This window comes from Anolis carolinensis, chromosome 2 (assembly GCF_035594765.1).
Source record: "Anolis carolinensis isolate JA03-04 chromosome 2, rAnoCar3.1.pri, whole genome shotgun sequence".
Classification (NCBI taxonomy): Eukaryota; Metazoa; Chordata; class Lepidosauria; order Squamata; family Dactyloidae; genus Anolis; species Anolis carolinensis.
Genome location: NC_085842.1, coordinates 168265255 through 168287982, shown reverse-complemented (window position 1 = coordinate 168287982; position 22728 = coordinate 168265255). Strand labels below are relative to the sequence as shown.

The 22728-nt window shown below is 42.5% G+C and overlaps 1 long non-coding RNA gene across 1 annotated transcript; it reads left to right on the top strand.

Moving 5' to 3' along the window:
• The first annotated feature begins 1282 nt into the window (after positions 1 to 1282).
• On the top strand, positions 1283 to 22495 carry LOC134296347 (uncharacterized). Its single transcript, XR_010003060.1, has 5 exons — positions 1283 to 1817; positions 1931 to 2038; positions 9854 to 10012; positions 11144 to 11355; positions 19449 to 22495. It is a non-coding gene; the product is annotated as an uncharacterized LOC134296347 (long non-coding RNA).
• Positions 22496 to 22728: the final 233 nt, after the last annotated feature.

The window sequence follows — 22728 nt, the reverse complement described above, 5'->3', positions numbered from 1 at the left end:
TTTTAGTCCGGAGCTGTGACCACTATATCATAATTGCTCCATATTTATGGATCTGGAGGGTAGTTTTCAAAGTATTGGTCCATGGGCTGGTGCTGATCTCTGAGTCATTGGCTGATGTTCCAGAAAAGAAACCTGATCATGCCTAAGAGATGGAAGACGAACTTCTCCATGGAGGACTCCTCTAAATTTTAAACAAATCTTTTGAAGGAGCGACTCAAGTCACTACAGCAATTTGGGTGATAGTTGTTACGACATTAGATAGCTCTTAGAATCTAACATGCTGAGGTCTGTCTCCCAAGTAGTCTGATAGGGATATCACTGGAAACCATGTAGATGTATCTTGTACAATGAACTGGGAGATGGGATGGGAGAATTCAAAATGACTGTTCACTTTCTGATGGGTCTAAAGACCATAACAAATGGTGTTGTTGTTTTTGTCGTTATTGCTGTTGTTGTTGAATATTCAGGTTACATTCCAGAACACATACATCACCCCAGTGACATTAAAGTCACGAGCCACTTAAGAGGAGAGGTAACATCTCTGCCCTTTGTTAGCTTGGTGTCTGTACCAGGGTTTAGTACAGTTCCATGGTACAGCTTTTCAAATTAGAGAAGAGCATTTACATGCAATATCTTAAGGTAAAGGTAAAGGTTTTCCCCTGACATTAAGCCCAGTCATGTCTGACTCTGGGGGTTGGTGCTCATCTCCATTTCTAAGCTAAAGAGCCGACGTTGTCCGTAGACACCTCCAAGGTCATGTGGCCGGCATGACTGCATGGAGCGCCGTTACTTTCCCTCTGGAGTGGTCCCTATTGATCTACTCACATTGGCATGTTTTTGAACTGCTAGGTTGGTAGGAACTGGAGCTAACAGCGGCCACTCACACCACCTGGGACCTTTCGGTCTGCAAGTTCAGCAGCTCAGTGCTTTAATACACTTCACCACCGGGGCTCCTTTATGCAATATCTTACCATATCTTAAATAGTCATTTATTTCTAATCACTGACTGCAGATGACAGTAGTCCTACCTTGGAAATCAGATGGGGGGGACCTCACTCATGTTCATTCCACAGTGAAAGGTTTTACTTACCTTCCGTAGTCAGAATAGACAGCACTGGATCAGGTGGCCCTATGGTTTGACTTCACATCAAGAAGCCTCATCTATTCACTCAACAGGGACTTTCAGCCAACCTTAACTATCTACAAATGTATGAAAACCAAAGTGGCTGCCCTGTGGACAAATCCACTCTGCGTCTTAATCTGAACTGCATAAGTTGCTGAACACTATCATTCAAATATGTTGGGCACCCTTGATAGCTTTCCTGAATTACATGTTCAGGTGTATACATGTGTGTTTTCACAGCCTATGGATGCAGAACATAATAAATTAAATACTATGTTATGAAGCAGCAGAAAGGCTTGGATTAGATGTTGAACCTGGGTGACCCAGTGCCAGATGTATGCCCCTCCCTAGAAAAATCTCAGTAACATTAATGCTGCTCTTGCCAGCTGCCTGTGCGGAGTGGCTGGTGAGACAGCATCTCCCCACCTGCCAGCTTCTCTTCCGAATTGCCTTTCCCTGACACTTTGCTTGAGCTCATTAGAGACTAAATGGCCATCCAGGGGCTCTTATCAGACAAAAGCAGTGACATATCTTTGTTTTGCAAATTGTTCTTTCATCTCCCAAACAGAACTGATGGTGTTTGAACAGGCTTGCTCAACACATTGGATCCTGATTATCTTCATTGCCTTTTGTCAAGGACCTGAATGGCTGCAGCCCACACTACGGTTTCAGTAATGAATCCATCCAGATTAAGGTAATGATAACACTCCCGACTGAAAACCCTTCTCTCTTCACTTTTCCTCTTCCACCTCCTCCTCCTGTTCGCCCCTGCCCACCCATCCTCATCCACTCCCTTTTCTTTTCCAGATTGACGATCACGGGTGCTAATCACAGGAACTGTCCAGCTTTTATTCTCCTTCTGCCACCATCTGGAAACTTCATCTTCAAGGCTTGTTAAGTGATGTGATTAAGAAGGTAACTAAACGGTTTCAATAGCCTGTTTCACAGAAGCATCGTGAAAAGGCACTCAAACTGCCAATTTCCCCTTAATTCATTCCCTGCCAAGCAATCTCTTTGGCAGCACCTTTTTCTGATAATTCTCCTCCTGTGGTTCACATAACATTCCCTCTATCACCCCCTTTCCCAGAATGTCAGGGACAGAGATGTTTTATGCCTGATTCCAGGGTTTACATCCTCGCTTTCCTGGGAGAAGATGAAAAGCAGGTATTTTCCGTTTGCCTGCACTGATTTCAATATTTTGCTCATCTATAATTGCTCTTCATTGACTAGTACTGAAGGCTCAGCTTTCTTACAGGAAAGCAGGGAGAAAAGAAAACACCTGGCCAAGAAGCAACAGGAGGGGGTTATAATGTGCTAAAGTACGTGCTATGCATGTAGAAAAGTCCCCAGCGGAGGTGAGAAACATCCCAAGGATTCTTGATGAGAAGACAAACAGGGGTTTTTTTCTTTCTCTTTCAATCTTTTTCTCTCACACACACAAATACACAAAGTGAGAAACATAGAGTTGGAAGGGACCTCATGGGCCATCAAGTCTTACTCCTTGCTCAGTGCAGGATCTCCAGCCAAAACATCCCCAGCAAGGAACTGTCTAGACTCTTTTTAATGATATTCAGAGAAGGAAACCTCACCATCTCTCTAGATAACTCATGATGAGGAAATGAGAGGGCAGAGCTGAGTGATGGTGACCAATATATAGAGTTCACCCTACTATCCAGCAGTTCAAGGCAATGACCTCTATCAGCAGAGTTTGGATATCAGGAAAAAGGCAGCAAATGATTATTGATGGATCTATCATTACAGTAGAGTCTCGCTTATCCAACATAAATGGGCTGGCAGAACGTTGCATAAATGAAAATGTTGGATAATAAGGAGGGATTAAGGAAAAAAAATTACAAATTAAGCACCATAACATCTTGTTTTTCAACAAATTGACAGAAAAAGCAGTTCAATATGGGTAACGGTATGTAGTAGTTACTGTATTTACGAATTTAGCATCAAAACATCTCAGTGTTGACTACAAAAACATTGACTACTAAAAGGCAGACTGTGTTGGATAATACAGAATGTTGGATAAGCTAAGGTTGGATAAGCGAGACTCTACGGTATTATGTTTGGGTCCAGAGTGATAGACTCTTTGCTTCAGATGCCTAAATGACCTCAGTGACTTTGAGAATAATACCATAAGCAGTAGGCTTGGACAAAAAAGCCGTATCCGTCATATGTCGGATCTAATTCGTATGTTTTGTCGGTTTTGAACGTGGTTCCGACTTGGGTTATCCCGTTGTGTGTATCCCGCGATTTCGAACTGGTATAGCCAATTTTTCTAGTGGCGTCGTATCATTTTTGGAACTAAAGCCATGCATTTTTAAAGCATCCAAACCTGGTTTTGAGGGAGGTGCAGCCTAGCCTGGGCTTGCCTCCCTGTGGCCAATCGCAGTGCACATTTATGTAAGGGGAGGGGCTTGTATGTCCTCCATGAAAAGCGCCTGCAGAGCACCTCGTGGCTCATTCACGCTCAGGAATTGGAGAGGGAGGTTGGGTGTTGGTGTGCTCTCAGGCAGGGATTTTCTGCTGCACCATTGCTTCCTTGCCTGGTGGGCAACTGGGCATTGCTGGCTGCAGCGCTGATTGCTTGGAGCCAGGGCAGGGAGGGCATTGAAAGAAGATACTGGGGAAAGGGAGGGTTGGAAAAGGGCAAGTGTGTCGCTTTTTTTCCCCCGGGTCAGCAGGGCCGCCCACCAGTGCTTCCGTTTGCTGCCGGCCAGTGGCCGGGGCCTATTGTTTGTTTGCTTGCCTGATCGTGGTGCATTCCTTGCAGCATTGGCATTGCTGGCTGCAGGCCCAGGTCCATTTCTTTGTGTGCGCCATTGTTTGGGGAGGGAGTTATTTTTTCTTTAAAGATTTGAATAATAAAGAAGGAGAAGTAAAGCAACACAATGTTTTATTTTTGATTCCAAAGGTTGGGGCTGGGAGGGCGAGTGTGTCTCTTTTTAAAAAAATTAAAGGACATCATTGCGAGCAGCTAGTAGAAGCTTTTCAGAAGTGGGTAGGGGCTTATTCGTTGTGTGTTTGAGGCCTTGGCCACGTGGCCACTGGCCAGGTCTTCTCAAGGGTACTACTCCAAGGCTTACTCAAACCCTTGTCTGTCTTTGTGTGTTGTAGGGTTGCCTTGCAAGGCCCATCACTCTCCAATCAGACCCCTTGTGTGCCAGGGTTGCATTGCAAAGCCCATCACTCTCTCCACCTGCATCAATACCTACTGGGCAGGCCACGCCAAAGCCAGGAGTGCTTTGCAAGTTACACTCTCTGGCACCTTCCAAGCAGGCCCCTTGTGTGCCAGGGTTGCATTGCAGGAACAGATTTCTACAATTATTAAAAAAAATGTTTTCTTATATAAGCTATGAAAATTCGCCAAAAATCAGAGGATAAGGGAAACGTTTTGAAATTTTGTGAGCTAGCAGTGTTAAATGTGCTCTACCACTGTACCAAGTTTGAAGAGGGTGGGAGAGTCCTGTAAAGTCCCCCCCGCCCCCCGGTGCTGTTTTGGCCATTGTGCATGCACATCCACCATTAACGAATCAATTATGAATATTCTGAATATTCGTAAAGTTAAAAAAAATTGGTACAAAATTCGGAAGTAGTTTCAGAAACGAAGCTCCAGCGCCTCCTACTTTAAAAGCGAGTATTGAATTTTTTTCATGGATCACACATGCCTAATAAGCACCATGATTTTCAGGATGGGATGTTGCATTGCAAAATGTCCTGCCAATATAATAATAAACTTAATACTAAACTTTATTTATATCCCGCCACCATCTCCCCGAAGGGCATCTTTCAAGGCAGTCCAGGGTGCTCATATAACATACAATAGGTAAAAATGGTACAAAAGCATAAAACAAGTCACATAAAATTATAACAACAACTCCCATCAACACATATAGCATAATATCAAAATAATACAATTCACAAAGTGCCAAGTGTCAGCTTCATATGGGCCCATTCAGCTTACTCAAGGTCAAAGGCCTTGAGAGGAAGCTGCTTTATATTGAATTGGTTAATCTAGGTTAGTATAGTCTATACCCACTTGTCCTCTTTTTTAGTGCCATTGAAATATGTCACACATCCATGACAGAAGCTGTAGCCCAAGACATCAGAAAGACATGATATCCTTTTCACCCATATGTGAATCACAGAATCATAAAACTGGAAGAGACCCCAAGGGCCATTCCATCCAATCCTTGCCACACAGAAAAACACAACCAGAACTCTCCTATCAGTGGGCCATTCCGCTTGTATTTAAAAGCTTCAAAAAGCTGTGTCCCTTCCCATAGGATAGGGGTAGGAACCATGCAGTGTTCCAGCTATGCTGGAATAAAACACCCATCATCACTCAACATTGGTTATGCTGGCTAGGTTTTATAGAACAAACAGCCCCAAAAGATGATTGTACAATTCCCAACTCTTCCCAGAAAGCCATCATACAGAAAAACCTAACCAATAAGTATCTTGGGATGTTGAATGTTTGGGGGCTGTTAGATTTGCTGCTGTTGATAAACTGCCCAGAGAAAATTTCTGTTGATAAAGCAGCACCCTCCAGGCAAAATTCAGCACATACTCTACTCCAATCTGTGTTTATGCAAGTTTATCTTGTCATAGATCCCAGAGGTGATTAGTTTTGTTTCTGTTAACTGCCACTAAGGCTGGATCTGCACTGTCTTATATATAATTCAGATAATGAAACCAAATAACCCACATTATCTGCTTTAAACTGGATGATATGAGTCTACACTGCCATGTAATCCAGTTCAAATCAGATAATCTGGATTTTATATGGCAGTGTAGATGGGGCCTTAGTCAACTTTGAGTTATGGTGGCCACATGAATGACAATCACCTTGCTGTCAACAACCTGCTCAGCTCTTGCAGATGTTGTGGTAATCTCTGAGCTGTTAGACTCAATTTAACCCTCTCTGGGGGAGATTCCACCAAAATGTAGCAGAGTAGCAAAAAGCAAAACTTTCAAATGCAGCAGTTACTTAAACGCGGTGAGCAAAGAGTAGCCTTTCAGCTTAAGATGGCAATCGATTGCAGAGACTCAATGAAAGTTCAAAAACATTTATTCAGGTAAAAAGAATTCCATTGTAGATAGAAAGGCTTGGGAGCTGTCTAGTCTACTCTAGACTGATTTCTAAGGAAAAATAAGAAAGGAAAAATAACAAACATCTCAATAGTTACATTTTGCCAGGAGAGACAGCAAGATGCTGTTTGTTAGTTGAAAGAACAAAGTGAGAAGAGAGAACCAAAATGGTTCCAACCTCATGGTCCAGCTTATTGGGGCCATAAAAGATATTCTGACCAATGAGAAGTTAGTGTCCCTGAAGATTCACATTTCTACTAACTTCAAAGTAAGGGATGTGATGTAAACACAGGATAGAGTGAAATACAGTAAAGCCTATCTGGGCATGCTTTGGAAACAGGGAAAGGATTCCCTCAATCTAACTCTATCATCTATCTGACTACATTTAGACTTGAGTAGTCCAGGGTGATTCCCAACAGCAGACTCAGAGCAGTGGCTTCCTTGATGGAATCTATAAATTTATAATGTGGTTTTTCTCTTTGTCTGCTGCCTTTTACCTTATCAAGCGTTATCGTTTTTTCTAGTGAAGCATGCTTCTCATGATATGTCCAAACTACAACATTCTAAGTTTAGTCACCTTGGTTTCTAGGGGGAAATTAGAATTGATTTGTCCTGACCCATTTATTTGTTAGCAGAAGAGTCCTCTAACATCATATTTCTAATGAATTGGTTCTCTCCCCAACAGCTTTATTCACTGTCCAGCTTTCACAACCATACATATACTTTGGAAATGGTCGATCTCAACCTTGGTATTCAATGATGTATCTTTATCATTCAGGATCTTTTCTTGTTCATAGAATCAGAATCATAGAGTTGGAAAAAACCACAAAGACCATCCAGTCCAGCCCCCGTCTTCATAGCTGCTTTCCCAAGTCCCAGTTTCTTTCTGATATCTTGACTGCAGTCTCCATTCAAATAATTATGGTAGCCAAAGATGTATGGTTCAGAGAAGGGTCAGAGAATAACAACTGGGATGGAGAAAGGTTCCCTCAGCTTTCCTTTTCGGAGTTTGCCACCTTCATCAATATAAATGTAATCATCAACATTCCTGTATGTGTTGTGCTCGAAGGTTATTAAATACCAGGAATGATTGAGGCTGCTGTAATAACATTTAAAGGACCTGATGAATGCAGATTATTTTATTATTGATGTGAATTTTTTCCACAGAGGGGATGCTAGGGTTACATTAGAGCAGGCCATTTGCAGTGCCGTGTGGGATAGATTACCCCCTTGAAGATTCATAGGGGAAATCATCTGAGCATAAGATAATAGCTTCCTTAAAGGGGCTTGTTATCACTTTGAAGAATAATATTTCACACAATAAGGAATAAGGAAAGAGATTCTGCTGGAGTCTGTTAGGAACCCCCAACAAAGACACAAGAAGGAAAAATTGTTGCTGGAGAAACATTTGCCTAGATCTTCTTAAACTATGGACAACCATTATGTCAGACTACACAGAGAAGTAATTTAAATCCACAAGCATGTGGACAACTTCAACAGAAAGAAGGGAACCATGAAACTGAACAAAATCTGGTATGAAAAAACACCAGAATCAACACCACTCAGAAACAGGAAAACTCTAGAAAACAAGCAATCAAGGGCCAGTTAACACCTCCCAACAGAAGATGTCTCCAGGCAACAAAGGCCAAGCTATCTCTATACAGATACCCTCACTGATCGACTTTGCAAACTTCATGGCTACTCGATGATAATTCAAGCATGCTAATTGCAACATTGACACTTGCTTTGAACAGACAAGTGTTCTTTTTCCCACCTTAGACATTCCATATATATATATATATATATATATATATATATATATATATATATACACACACACACACACACACACACACACACACACACACACACATACACACACACACACACACACACATACATACATACTTCACTTGCTTCACTGCCAACAGCGCCTCTGAAGATACCGGCCACAAATGCAGGAGAGAATGCTACTGAAACGTGGCCCTACAGTCTGAAAAACTCAGAGCAAACCAGTGATTTTGGCCATGAAAGCCTTTGACAATATAGTAAAAGTTTTGCTACCTAGCAGCTCTTTTAGCCTATTACAAAAAAAATGTTAACAAGCAACAACATGCAGTTTTTACAGTGGACTCTGCAGAAAATACTTCCGCTGTAGTCCACAAAAAGAAAAACCAGCCTATTTAGCAACCTTGAAAATGTTGATTTATTATCAGTAAATGTTTAATTTATATACCTATTCTAGATACCTCTATACCTGAGATCACATAAAAATGTCCTGGAGAGAAAGAGATCATGAGTAAAAAAGGCTTAAGAAGCCTTGTACTAAAGGACATTGTGTTGTGAAGGCAAATGGATTTCTGTAATCCCTTATGATGTAGCACTTCTTTAAAATGACTGCATAATTCGTTCAATGTTATTTCTGGACTTTATAACACAAGGCTGGTAAATCGCACTTACAGCAGGATAATACCTTGCTTGATTGGTACTTCTCACACAGCATTGTGTCTCTCCTGCTGCTGCTTCGCATTTCAGTTGTTAATGGATGATTCTTTCCATTGACTGAAAACCCTTCAATGTCTCCCAATGTCACTGCTCTTCCACTACTGCTTCTGATATGATTGGTTCCTTCTCCTACTGTTGCAATACCAGTAGTACAGCAGTCACATAATATGAGTGGATGTGATTCTCTCTCCTCCCTCCTCACCTTGCTATTCACCTTTGCTTTTGCTCATTTTTTCATTTCTTGTATGTTTCTTTTTCTTTCCCTTTTTAAAAAATACCTATTTTAGCATATGTGTGAAATTGCATCAATAATAAATAAAAAGTGAAAGGAAGCATTTGGGTTTTTTTCATGTCAGGAGTGACTTGAGAAATGGCAAATCGCTTCTGGTGTGAGAGAATTGGCCGTCTGCAAGGACATTGCCCAAGGAACGCCCAGATGTTTTGATGTTTTTACCATCCTTGTGGGAGACTTCTCTCATGTCTTCATGTGGAGTTGGAGCTGACAGAGGTAGCTCATCCACAAACTTCCCAGGTTGAATTCGAACTGGCAACCTTCAGGTCAGCAACCCAACTTTCAAGTCATCAGTCCTGCCAACACAAGGATTTAACCCATTGCTCCACCGGGGGCAATAGATAGGGCACATACAGGCAAGAAGGTGAAGTTAGCAAGGTGATGTGGAAGAGCAATTGCAGGACCATGCATCCCAAAGCAGCCAAAGCAGCATATAGTGTGATAGCAGAGAAGTGAAGATAGTGATTGTTTCAATATGGTATGTTTCTGTTTGCCTCAACAACACAATTGCTCTGAGAGAGTGGTGGTCATATCAGTAGGGCTGTGTTCAGTAGATTCCAAAGTACTAAACTGCTACACAAAATAAGATAAGCAGCTTGGATAGTTTCTTTCATACTTAGACCAAAACTCACATGGGAGTCACCAGTCACGGGTAACTCTGAGTCAAGATCTCAAACTCTTTCTTATGGAAATTTTCTGTGAAGTTTAATCCCCACCCATCAATATGTTTTCTTCTGTTTCTCCTTTTATAGTACTAAAGTGTGAACTCTCTTGCCTATAGTTCACCCAGCTCTTTCTCTTTTCAAGTACTAACATTTTGCTTCTGAGTTTTGTAGGAGTGTGTTAGTAACAGACTTATACCTGGAGAGGTTACAGGAAGATTTTGGAGGATCCAGCTTGTGCCATCCATACAGCTTGCCCTGTGCTCCCTAAGATAACTGCCTGCCTTTGGAAGCTCTCCTTTCTCTAAAGTTGAAGAAAGATCCAACTACTAGGTTAGCTGACGTTCATACCCTGTTTCCCCTAAAATAACACATCCCCAGAAAATAAGACCTAGTAGAGGTTTTGCTGAATTGCTAAATATAAGGCCTCCCCTGAAAATAAGACCTAGCAAAGCTTTTGTTTGGAAGCATGCCCGGCGCCTGCCAAACAGAACACCATAGCATGCAGGATTGGTAAATGTACATACCAGTTGTATATGGAAATAATGGTAGTAACAAGAAATTCTTGACAGGAGTCACAGTTTGTCTGGTTTAGTTATGTTGGTTTGTGATGACAACTACTGTACAGTATATAATAAATTTTCATTTTTTTGTTCAATAAATGTAAATTCTTCTTCATGGAAAAATAAGACATCCCCTGAAAATAAGACCTAGCACATCTTTGGGAGTAAAAAATAAGACACTGTCTTATTTTTGGGGAAACACCGTACATGGAATTCAGGGTCAGTCCTGTATCTAGTCCAGTGGTTCTCAACATGTGGATCCCCAGGTGTTTTGGCCTACAACTTCCAGAAATCCCAGCCAGTTTACCAGCTGTTATAATCTCTGGGAGTGGAAGGCCAAAACATCTGGGGACCCACAGGTTGAGAACCACTGGTCTAGGCAAAGTGAAGCAGCAACCTAGAGGAGGAGGAGAAAGAAAAAGAAGAAGAGGCCAGTCCCTAAAAATAAAAAGTTGCCAGGGACTTAAGTGGAAGTTTGGCATTTTATGTCGATCCTCTTCAAAATTTGGTTTTGGTCAAGAAAGGCAGGATAAAATGTTAGAAGACATGACATACAGTGCTGTATGGAAGTAAATAAGGTCAAACAAACATGAAAAATAATTAGAGATTATAAAAGTTATTTTGGGGGGGATTATAGCTCTGAATAACTCCAACAAGCATGAACTGTAACCATGCTAGTTGTGTAATGCTAAGAGTGCAGTCAAGAGAAAGCAAATGGGGAGGGACAGAGGGAAGGATAAAGATGGGAAGGTAATGTGGAAGGGGAAAGGGAAAATATTTTTCCCAAGCTCTCAGACATCTTTTGACAGCTAGGCCAATTCTTTTAAGGCTGGTGTTATGTTGTTTCTAAATGATAGTCTGGTCTACAATTATACTGTACTTACTTTTGTGTGTCTTTCAGAGCAATCTCAAATACAGTACATTACAGTAGTCTGATTGGGAAGCTACCAGTAAATGCCCTCTGCATCTGGGGATTCAACTATCCATGACTTGAAAATAATAGGCCTGTAGGCTGAATAAGGCCCTCCAAGGTCATTTACCGGCCCTGCTCTAAACTTGAGACTTGACTATCTCATCAGCCAAAAGCAGGCCCACACTTCCCATTGAATGCTGGTAAGTTTATGTTGGTTAAAATTGTACTTCATTTAAAATATTGTATTGTTCTTTTGTGGGGGGGGGGGGGTTGCACTATGAATAAGATATGTGACGTGTGCATTGAATTCATTCATGAATCAGCCCTCAGCTTAAACAGTTTAAGGACCCCCCAAAAGATACACCATTTTACTGACCAAACCCAAGCAGATATCAAGGGCCCACTGTACTCTAGCTAGATCACCTCTAGCCCAAGAAAGACTTTAAAAGAAAAGCTTTTAACCCAGTACTTCCTAAATTATGAGTCCTGATCCCAAATGGGTCCCCTTAGTTCAGTGGTTCTCAATTTGTGGGTCCCCAAATGTTTTGGCCTTGAACTCTCAGAAATCCTAACAGCTGGTAAACTGGCTGGGATTTCTGGAAGTTGTAGGCCAAAGCACCTAGAGACCCACAGGTTGAGAACCATTGCCTTAGTTGAATGTTGGGGTTCTCCAAAAAAAAAATCTAAATGTCAACCAATGGCTGTTTTAGATATTTGCATGAATCCATTGTTGAGTGTTTACACTGGACTTACAGAAGATGCTTCAGCTGTACTCCATAAAAAGGGAAATCAGCTTATTTAGCAAACAGTGCAAGTGCTGATTTGATATCAATAAATGGTTGAATTTTCTATAGCTACAGTAGAGTGTCGATTATCCGACATGAACTGGCGGGCAGATTGTCAGCTAATTGAAACTATTGGATAATAGGGAAGGTGGCAGAAGAAGGAGCCTCTTCCCCTGTTGCTGGGGAAGAGGCTCCTCCTCCTCCTCCTCTCCTTCTTCTCCCTCGGCAGGCTGGCTCTCGAGGGAAAGGAGGAGGAGGAAGAGGACAAGCGGCAGGGGCAGTGTTGCTGCTGCTCCTTTGCTTCCCGCCTGCCCTCCCTCACTCGTTGGCTCACTCACCAGGCTGGGTCCAAGCAGCAAAGGCAACCAGGACCCAGCCCGGTGAGTGAGCGAGCGAGCGAGAGTGAGGGCAGGCGGCAAAGGCCCTCCCACCCTTGATTTCTCACTCAATCACCAGGCCTGTCCCAGCAGCAACTATGGCAGTGGCAGCAGACCCAGAACCTGGCCTGGTAAGTAAGCAAGAGTAGGGGAAAATGGCTGCTGCCACCTTTGCTGCTCTGGCCCGGGAGGGGGAGAGCGAGGGAGCAAGGACGCCCCGGGCGTCAGATAATACGGTGTGTCGGATAAGCGGAAGTCAGATAAGCAGGACTCTATTGTATATATCCAGACAGAGTCATGAAAACATTTCTCGGGCCAAAAGGGATCCCGAATAAAAAAGTTTAAGAAGCCTTAACCTAGAAGCTTTCTCATGATTGCAGTCTCATCTGCTGCTCTCAGCCACTGAATTTTAGCATGAAGTTTATGGTGATGTTGGAAATTGCTTTTGAAAGTCTCTGATTGAGCTAGACCAGTGGGAAATAAATGTTATAGTATATGAATCACCAACTGCAAAAATTTTCCTGGAAAATGGCATGGTGAATTTTCAGGGCCAGATACTAGTAGGGACAGGACCAGCCCTGATATTAGGTAAAGTGAAGCAACTGCCTTAGGTGGCAAACGCTGAGCACAGGAGGGAAAGTTTCCATGCTGATTTTCTCCCCACACCACTGCCACCACCAGACTTGCCCTCCTCAGAAGTCGTGGAAGATACCATCCTGTTGCTGGTGTTGCAGATTCAATTGCAAATCCACTTGGCTTCTCTCTGTAGAATAGTGAAATCAGGTTGCTACTTTGTTTGTTGTCTCTGAAAGAAAAATATCTTAGGTCATTCCAAAGCAGCAGGTCTACAAGCTGGGCAACTGGTGTTGACCTCATCATGAATGGAGTTGTCATGCAGCACAGCAGTATAGTAGCAACCAGTGGCTACCATGATAGGTACTCTGGAGGTAATTTACAGCTGTTGAAAGAGCTCTCCAAGGTGCTGAATCTGTATAGGTTACCTTTACATCTTGAATAAAAGGCAGAGATAATTCACCACATCTCTGGTATCGATGCCACCAACTGCCATCCTGTCATATAATATATTCCATTGAAATATGGGAAAGATGGAAATCATGTAAGAAAATGATTTCCTGTTCAGGAAATAGTTTTGTCACCTATACTGATTGGCAATGGCACTAATTGACATATTTAAGGTTATGAATATCAAAATCTTAAAAGCATTGAGATCAAGACATTCTTGTCCAAATTGCTTTTTGAATAACTTCCTAGTGGCTGCTATTATTATAGAAACTACTTTTTTTATATAAAGCTTCAAGCAGGCTTGCTCAATGATATTTTGATATCTGACACAAAGGGCAACATGTCTCCCTAGTTCAGTGGTTCCCAACCTTTGGGTCTCCAGGTGTTTTGGACTTCAACTCCCACAGTTCCTAACAGCTGGTAAACTGTCTGGAATTTCTGGGAGTTGAAGTCCAAAACGTTGGGAACCACTGCTCTAGTTTATGGGGTGCAAGACTGAAACAGCGAGCTTTGCTTTAAAAGAGGGCAATGGTGAATTGTATAAGGGAAAATCGCTAGGTTGCTGCTGACACTGTCATTCCCTTGGCATCTGCCACCTGAAGCATTTGTCTCATTTTGCCTAATATCAGAGCCAGGCTGGGTCTCACATTCCCTTTCTCCATCCTACCATCACTAAGGATTTTCTCACTTCAGACTGTCTTATTTAGATGACACACATTTCCTGGAGTAGGACTCTAGCTATTTATATTTTGAACCTTTCTGCATTTTATATTAATTAATTAATTTTATGTGTTATATAGCACATAAAAGAAATGTAGTTCTTTCAATGAAGTATTTTGTAACTTTTAAAACCTGACTCTTCCCCTGTATTTCTGAAGCTCATTCTCTTGCTAAGTAGCTTCTGATCTGCAAAAACTGTGACTGTAATGGACACCTCCTCTTGGGAGGACAGCAATGACCAATCTCAATAAAATAGTGAAAAGTAGAGACAACACTGGCAATGAAGGTCTGCATAATTAAAGCAATGGTATTGCCCATAGTAATCTATGGAAGTGAGAGCTGGGCCATAAGGAAGGCTGAGCAAAGGAAGATAGACACTTCTGAACTGTGAAGTTGGAGGAAACTTCGGAGAGTGCCTTGGACCGCAAGAAGATCCAACCAGTCCATCCTCCAGGAAATAATGCCCAGCTGCTCACTGGAGGGAAGGATATTGGAGGCAAAGATACTCCCACATAAGTACTTTGGCCACATCATGAGAAGACAGGAAAGCTTGGAGAAGTCAATGATGCTGTGGAAAATGGAAGCAAAAAGGAAGAGGGGCTGACCAAGGGCAAGATGGATGGTTGATATCCTTGAAATGACTGGCTTGACCTTGAAGGAACTGGGTGTGGCAACAGCCAACAGGGAGCTCTGGTGTGGGCTGGTCCATGAGGTCACAAAGCATCGGAAGCGACTGAACAAATAAACAACAACAATGGACACCATCAAGTGTCCCAATTGGCACTCCCTAGCCATTGTCCTGAAATGCAACAGTCCCATTGTGAATCCCTAACTTTGCTGATTCTATACAGAGGAGTATAGCAGGATACAGATGTTATGTTTTACAGGATACAGATGTTATGGAAATGCCCAGTATTAATTTCCACAGATGTTAGTTACAAACAAGATTTCAGCTGTAGTTTTCATTGTGGTCCTCCACCTGATGTGTTGAAACCAGAACCTTATATAAGTGAGGTCTTATGAGTGGTGCTTTCAGTTTGCAGGAGAAAATGAGAGAATCCTGTTTCAACCAGCAGCACAAACCTGAACATTCTTTGACTTTTACTACGTATTTAATGAGTCACTGCTGGCTTTAATCAGTTTAATTGGTAGATTAGTGATCTAAGCCTGAGTTGATTGATCGGTGGGGTTGCAATTTTAATCAAGGAGGGCAATTTTTGTTTTGCTTGCTTTTGAAGCTATTTTGGTTCCGGCTGTATTTAATAAAAGGGACAGAGGGGGAAGAAAACATTCAAGATGACCTTCCCATCTGTCACAATGTGTGCTATATTTTGTCTATGAAATGCTAAATTATCTCAAACTTCGGTATGTAGGCTCAGCTGCCTGTGTTGGGAGTCTTAGGTCATATGCAAATGGTTGCAAATTTAATCATTAAACATTTTTGCCATGAAAGTAGTTAATCCACTAAAAGTTCCTGAATTGGTTGGCAATCCCAATTAAAGATGATTTGTCTGGGTCAACATCTCATGCAAACTCATCCTCACTGAAATATGATAACTAATTTAGATGTAACTAGTTGCAGGTAATCATTTATATGTAATTACTTACATACCTTGATATGAAAGCATAACTCTTATGGCAGAATGTAACTTAACTTTGGATAACTTTCCCAATCTACAGTGTTACTGTAACTTTTATTTATGTTTTAGTTTATAGAAGTAGGTCTCAGCAAATGTGGGATCTGCAAGCTCCAATGAGCTGTGGAGCAGTTATCAGCTCCCAAGGCCAACTCAGAGCCATGCCAGTTCCAAAACTGAAATGGAAAATGACTGGAAGTCCACTTCCAGTTCTTGGGGACACTGGGGATGGTGGAAAGATGAATTCAAAATAAGGCATTGCATTTCCCCATAACTAGCTTTAAGGCCAGCTTGTCACCCTGGAAGTTTCGAGGAGCAGAATAGTCCCTCTTTGCAGACACCTTTTTTTTTTTTGGAGGATCCAGATGTTATTGGACTACAGCTCCCACATTTCCTCAAAATTGGCTATACTGGTTAGGGATACTGGCAATGTGTGTCTAATAACATCTGGAAGATTGCATGATTATCATTCCTCCTTTAGAGACCTAGCTGGAATTGATTGGGAGACTTTGGTTTCTTTTCACAGTGAGTCTAAGTTGTTATGTTCCTGTTGGCTTTTGTTTTATTATGACCCTAGCCACTATATATTCATCCTTTTCCCCCATTAGTTCTAAGACTTTTCTATCACAGTCTACATTGTGTATCTTTGTACCTATGTAGATTTGTAGCAGAGGTGCAAAGAAACCTTGTTAGTGCATTACAAAGATGCATGATAGGACACATATCCCAATGCACGTCAGGTTCTACTTCCTAGCCAGTGTCCACTTGCTAAATATAGGAACCATTAAACTATAAGAATCTCCTGTTTATTTGACAGGTTAAAGACCTGAGTACAGTCAAAAAGGAGAAATCATAAAAACATAAAACTCTATTCAGTGCTCTAGTCCTTAACTTGTCAATTTTGCATGGACTCCTGTAGTCAGAGAACAAGGAAGGGAAATAGACAGACAGCCATATTTGCCTCTATCTGGATTGTTGTTCAAAAATGAACAGCTCCATTTTGCTCAAATGTGTTCTTGAGGATATTAGTTGTGTTAAGACCTGGGTTAAACCAACAGCAAAAATATCATCGGAGGAAATTGCTCGCTTCAGGATGTGAGTCCATCAGCCTAGGTGGCTCTTCTGTACTACCAAGAACACAAAGCAGAGAGCAAAACTGATAACACCTTTATTCCTTCACCACTCCCTGCCTGACAAGGGATTGAGGGGGCAGAGATGGCTTGCTCATTCACCTGTAAGTAGTGGGAAGGACCATGGGAAGGAAAGTTGGTGGTTGGAGGTGGTTGAGGCTGGAGCAGCCATTTACCTCTGTGGTGCCAAGGAAAAGGTCTGAGAAGCAGAAAGAAGGACTGTAACTACATTGACTTCACTGGTTTCCCCCGAACAAAAAACTGGACCACATGTCAAATTAATGGGTTCTGTTTATACTTTAAAAGAGTTGATCAAATTGTCAAAAAGCAGAACATCAAAAAGCAGTGGGTGCTTGCACTCAGTTCTATTTCTTGCACATAAATCCCCAAGTGAAATCTAGTTATTGTGTTTAAAAGTAGAATCCTATATATTTGGACTAAGCCCACTAAACACAGCAATAGTTATTTCCCCCAAATATCCAATATCAATTGGACTGGACTACTAAAGATGGTCTAATTGTACATAAAGGCTATGCTGCAAATATGCTATTTTGGACACCACTATCAAATCAAAGGCATTTGCACTAAAAATCCAAACTCTTTTTCTTTGTCGTTCTTCCACACCATCTCTAGAAGGACCATTCTAGTCTAGAAGTTACTGACTAGAATGGTAAATTCATAGAATGTTGAGTATTAAGACCTATTGGCAATGGGATTTCTCAGTAGTGTTTAGCAGGAGTGAAAGTTGAGGTACATGAAGGGCCCAAAAGGATTACACATAATTTGAATCAGCATGAAAGAAGACTGAAGGTGTGTAGTTTTCTGCCCATTGAGTGTGTGCGTGCATCAGTGTGTGTCATAGGGATGCTATATTACTGGTGTTCCTACGATGGAGACAATGTACTCTGATTCCAAATCTCCTAGAGATCAAACATAGAAAACATTTTTTCACAGGAAAAGGAAGATAATAATAATAATAATAATTATTATTATTATTATTATTATTATTCTGTCCTATCTCCCTGGAGGGACTCAGGGCGGATTCCAAAGATAAAAGGCAAACATTCAATGCCCAAACACAACAACAGTACACCCATAATAACAAAAATAGAAAACCCAAAGGCATTTTCTGCACAAAAAGTACAAATTCCATGCAAATTACAAAACTACTAAAATTCCCACCTTTCTAGGATTCTTCTTGACATGGTTGCCTGATACTTGAAAAATCCTACAAGCCTCAGCTAGCATTGCCTGCAATACTTGGTTATATAGTCCAAATAGTATTTTTAGGGGGCCTTGCCATGTTCTAACCACCCCACTCTCACTCAGTTTTGTTCCGCTTTCACCCTTAACTCACCAAATTCCACCTGGACCCAAATTACGCTAGCTCCACCTTATGTTCTATTCCCTCTGAGCAATGGAAAGATAACACAAAATTAAGCAATCTCCCCATGCATTCTAGCTGTGACCATCTAAAAGGTCTTCCACACTTGAACTAGTACAAATAAGGACTAACAACCATTTCACTTGGGCTTGATTTTGACGGCAGTGATGGGCATTTCTCAGTTCTGCCACAGAGCCCAATGGCTCCCATCACATCCCGCAGAAATGTTTCCAGGGTGGCTCTTGAGCTGAACAGCTGCTAAAACCCTGCCACCACCAAAAAATTAGGAAACACAAGTTGAGACGACTTTCTGAGGCTTCCCCCTTATGATGAGGTGGGGAAAGCCAGGATGATGTGGTGAATGGGATGACAAGTCCCTAGGCCCCCTGCCCGGGCACTGCCAGAATCTCCTCATCCTCCAGTGATACTGGATGATTCGGGTAGTGTATGTGAACAAGTTGTAAGATAGATGGGGAATACACTCACATGAATGTGATGAATAGCCATTCAGTGTGACAGGAAACATCCACAAGACAACATCCCTTTCTCTGGGGACTAGAATGCGGAACAATGGCTTCAAACTACAGGAAAGAAGATTTCACCTGAACATTAGGAAGAACTTCCTGACTGTGAGAGCTGTTCAGCAGTGGAACTCTCTGCCCTGGACTGAGGTGGAGGCTCCTTCTTTGGGGGCTTTTAAGCAGAGGCTGGGTGACCATCTGTCGGGGGTGCCTTGAATGTGATTTTCTGCTTCTTGGCAGGAGGTTGGACTGGATGCAGGCCCGGTCCAACGTTGAAGCGGCTGAAGCCGCCGCTTGGGACGCATGTCGAAGGGGGGGCGCTGTCGAGGCCTCGACAGCACCCCTGCGTAAATTTAGCGCTGGTGTTTGTCCAGGTGCCGCTGCCACCGTCGGGGTCCATCAATCACCAAACAGCCGAACGACGAAGGCCAGGCTCCAGGAAGGCCTAGCTCTTCTAGGGAGACCTCGCGAGGTCTTGTGAAGTTTCGCGAGGTCTCCCGAGAAGAGCCTGGCCTTCCTCATTTGGCCATTTGGTGAGTGATGGTCCCCGGCAGCGGCGGGGGGCACAAAGATTTGGTTCGCCTACCCCCCAAAGTTACCTACGGCCGGATCTGACTGGATGGCCCACAAGGTCTCGTCCAACTGTATAAATATCCCATCTCTCCAAAGGATGAGATGGTCTGCTACATTAACTAATTCCTTTTTCTTCCTCTCAGTTCTAGATCAGCAGGAATCATACAGCTGACCACCTATTCCAGTGCAGCCTGAGCCCTGGCACATGCACAATGGAGGACCTTCTCACAGCAATACCAGAGGCACTCCAAGTGGCCAGCTTCTGGTTTAAGGATATTTAGTATAATGCCAAGTTTTTAACTTACTTTGTGTTTCTAAATACATTACAACTGTGCACTCAGATCACTTCTGACATGATAAATAAAAATAAATATGCAACTCTCCAAAAGAGATTGGACTCTCAGGAACCCTAAACCAGAGTACGAAATGGTGAGGGATGCAGGAAGTTTCAGGTGCAGTTCAATCATCTTGGGGGGGGGGGGGCACCTGAGTCTTCCCATACCTGCAAATGCTTCTCAAACCCTCTGCCTGCCATCCCAACTGGCATCTTCTTTCCAGCCCCCTCACTGGGCATCCCTGCTTAGTACTGGTTGAATGAGTAATAAACAGATTTGGAATGAGTCACCTTCCTCCCCACTCCCACCAGGCAATTAACTCCAGATCTGCAGATAACGAGCTGTACAGGGTTGTCATTGCCCAAGTACAAAAGCCGCTGCTATGTTCACTTCAGATTTAAAAAGCAAAACAAAACAAAACCCTAAGCCTCAATGTTTGTAACACAATGTGCAGAAAATCCTCGGTTTCGAATTAGGCAGGCAACTGATGGATTAGATGCAGAAAAAAACACAACAGCAAATGCAGAAGATCTTGTCTTTGATTCTTCCCTGACAAGAAGGGTGTCTTGCCTTTACTTGCTGATAATTCTTTTTTATTTTTCTTGCAGCTGCCCAACAACCTCTCTTCCCCCTTAGCAGATTCCTAAGTGGCTCATCATTCTCCCTTAAGGTGCTGGAAGCAGTTGTACCATTTCAGTGTCAATAAAGCAAGGGTGGGCAAACAATAGTCCTCCTGCTATTTTGGGATAACAACAACCCACAACATCCCTGAACACTGTGTTTACATGGCAGACTGGTGGGAATTGGAGCCCAACAACATAGAAAACACAGAGCCACAGATAAACTCACACAGACCAGATAATTTTGGCCATAAAAGCCTTTGACAACACATTAAACACACATTCCACAGAACACATCACTGTTTGTTTGTGTATCTTATTCCCAGGATGGGATCCAAATTTGATTATAGTACTTTAAAATAAGATTAAGTTAATCTTCTTTTCCAAAATTTAGAAAAGGAATTAAACCCAAGTACAGCAGAGTCTCACTTATCCAACATAAACGGGCTGGCAGAACGTTGGATAAGCGAATATGTTGGATAATAAGGAGAGATTAAGGAGAAGCCTATTAAACATCAAATTAGGTTATGATTTTACAAATTAAGCACCAAAACATCATGTTATACAACAAATTTGACAGAAAAAGTAGTTCAATACTAGGCTTGCTCAAATAATTCGATTTCCCCGTTACCCGTTATTAATTCGTTATTTTCGTTTGTTTTGAAGCAATATACGGCCTTGATTGTCCACACGTCTGGATATCGCGGTTTCGAATCGCGAGAGGCCGTTTTTTCTTATTTCTTCGTTTTTTTCGTTAGGAAAAAAAAGCTTTTGCAAATCACCCAAACTCCCACCATTCAGGCCCTTTCCTTTTGCCCCTCAGCAAAAGGGGCGTCACGGGCTCAGCCAATGGGAGGGGGCGAGGGGGAAGGAGGCCGAGGAGGAGGAGGAAGACGGAGGGGGGAAATGGCCGCCGCCGCCTCGCCTCAGCTCAGGCCTGGAGAGACCAAGAGAGACAGAGAGGGGCCCGGCGGTGAGGAGGAAGAGGCCCGGGATGCGAGGGGGTGTGGGCCAGGCCCGTCCTCGGCTGCTCCCGGGGAGGGAGGGAGGGAGGACTACGACTCCCAGGGGCCCAGATTCGCACCCTCCCTCCCCCCAATACAGGTCTCTCCATACCACGCTACATGAACTTGAATGGATACTGTGGTTGTGTTGTCAAAAGCTTTCATGGCCGGGATCACACTGTTGTGGTATGTAGTCTGGGCTCTATGGCCATGTGCCAGAAGCATTCTCTCCTGACGTTTCACCCACATCTGTGGCAGACATAGAGGTTTTGACGTCTGTGCGAAGCTAGGCAAGTGGGGTTTATATATCTGTGGAAGGTCCAGGGTGGGAGAAAGAACTCTTGTCTGTGGGAGGCAAGTGTGAATGTTGCAATTGGTCACCTTGATTAGCATTGAATAGCCTTGCAGCTTCAAAGCCTGGCTGCTTCCTACCTGGGGGAATCCTTTGTTGGGAGGTATTAGCTGGCCCTGATTGTTTCCTGTCTGGAATTCCCATTTTCTGGGTGTTTCTGGGAAGGTAATGGCACTCCATGTAGTCATGCCGGCCACATGACCTTGGAGGTGTCTATGGACAACACTGGCTCTTGGGCTTAGAAATGGAGATGAGCACCAACCCCCAGAGTCAGACATGACTGAACTTAACATCAAGGGATACCTTTACCTTTACCTATACACACACACACACACACACACACACACACATATGCAGGGACTATATATATATATACACAGTATATATCACACACACACCAATTTAACAAAGTTTCAGCCACAAAAACAAAGTTTCTGAAGTAGAACAATGACCTTCACAGTAAAGACAACCCAATTTAACAGGAAATAAGACTTTCAAACCAGGAACAGATTTCTGCAATTATTAAAAAATGGTTTATTATAAAAGCTATGAAAATTCTCCAAAAATCAGAGGATAAGGGAAACGTTCCAAATTTTGGTGAGCTATCAGTGTTAAATGTGTTCTACCACTGTACCAAGTTTGAAGAAGATCACTCAAAAAATGAGGGTGGGAGAGTCCTGTAAAGTCCTCTCCCTCTGTGCTGTTTTTGGGAATTGCGCATGCGCGTCCGCCATTAACGAATTAATTTTGAAAATAACGAATTTTCGTTAATTTCGAATTTTTGGGGGGGCAAAATTCGGAAATACCTTCAGAAACGAAACGCTGCCCCCCTCTAGTTTTGAAACGAGTTTAGAATCAAATTTTTCGTGGATCGATCAAGCCTATTCAATACACAGTAATGCTATGTAGTAATTATTGTATTTACAAATTTAGCACCAAAATATCACAATGTATTGAAAACATTGACTACAAAAATGTGTTGGATAATCCAGAATGTTGGATAAGTGAGTGTTGGATAAGTGTGACTCTACTGTATTTAACCCCCCCCCCCAATGGCGCGGCGGGTTAAACCGCTGAGCTTCAGAACTTGCTGACTGAAAAGTCGGCAGTTT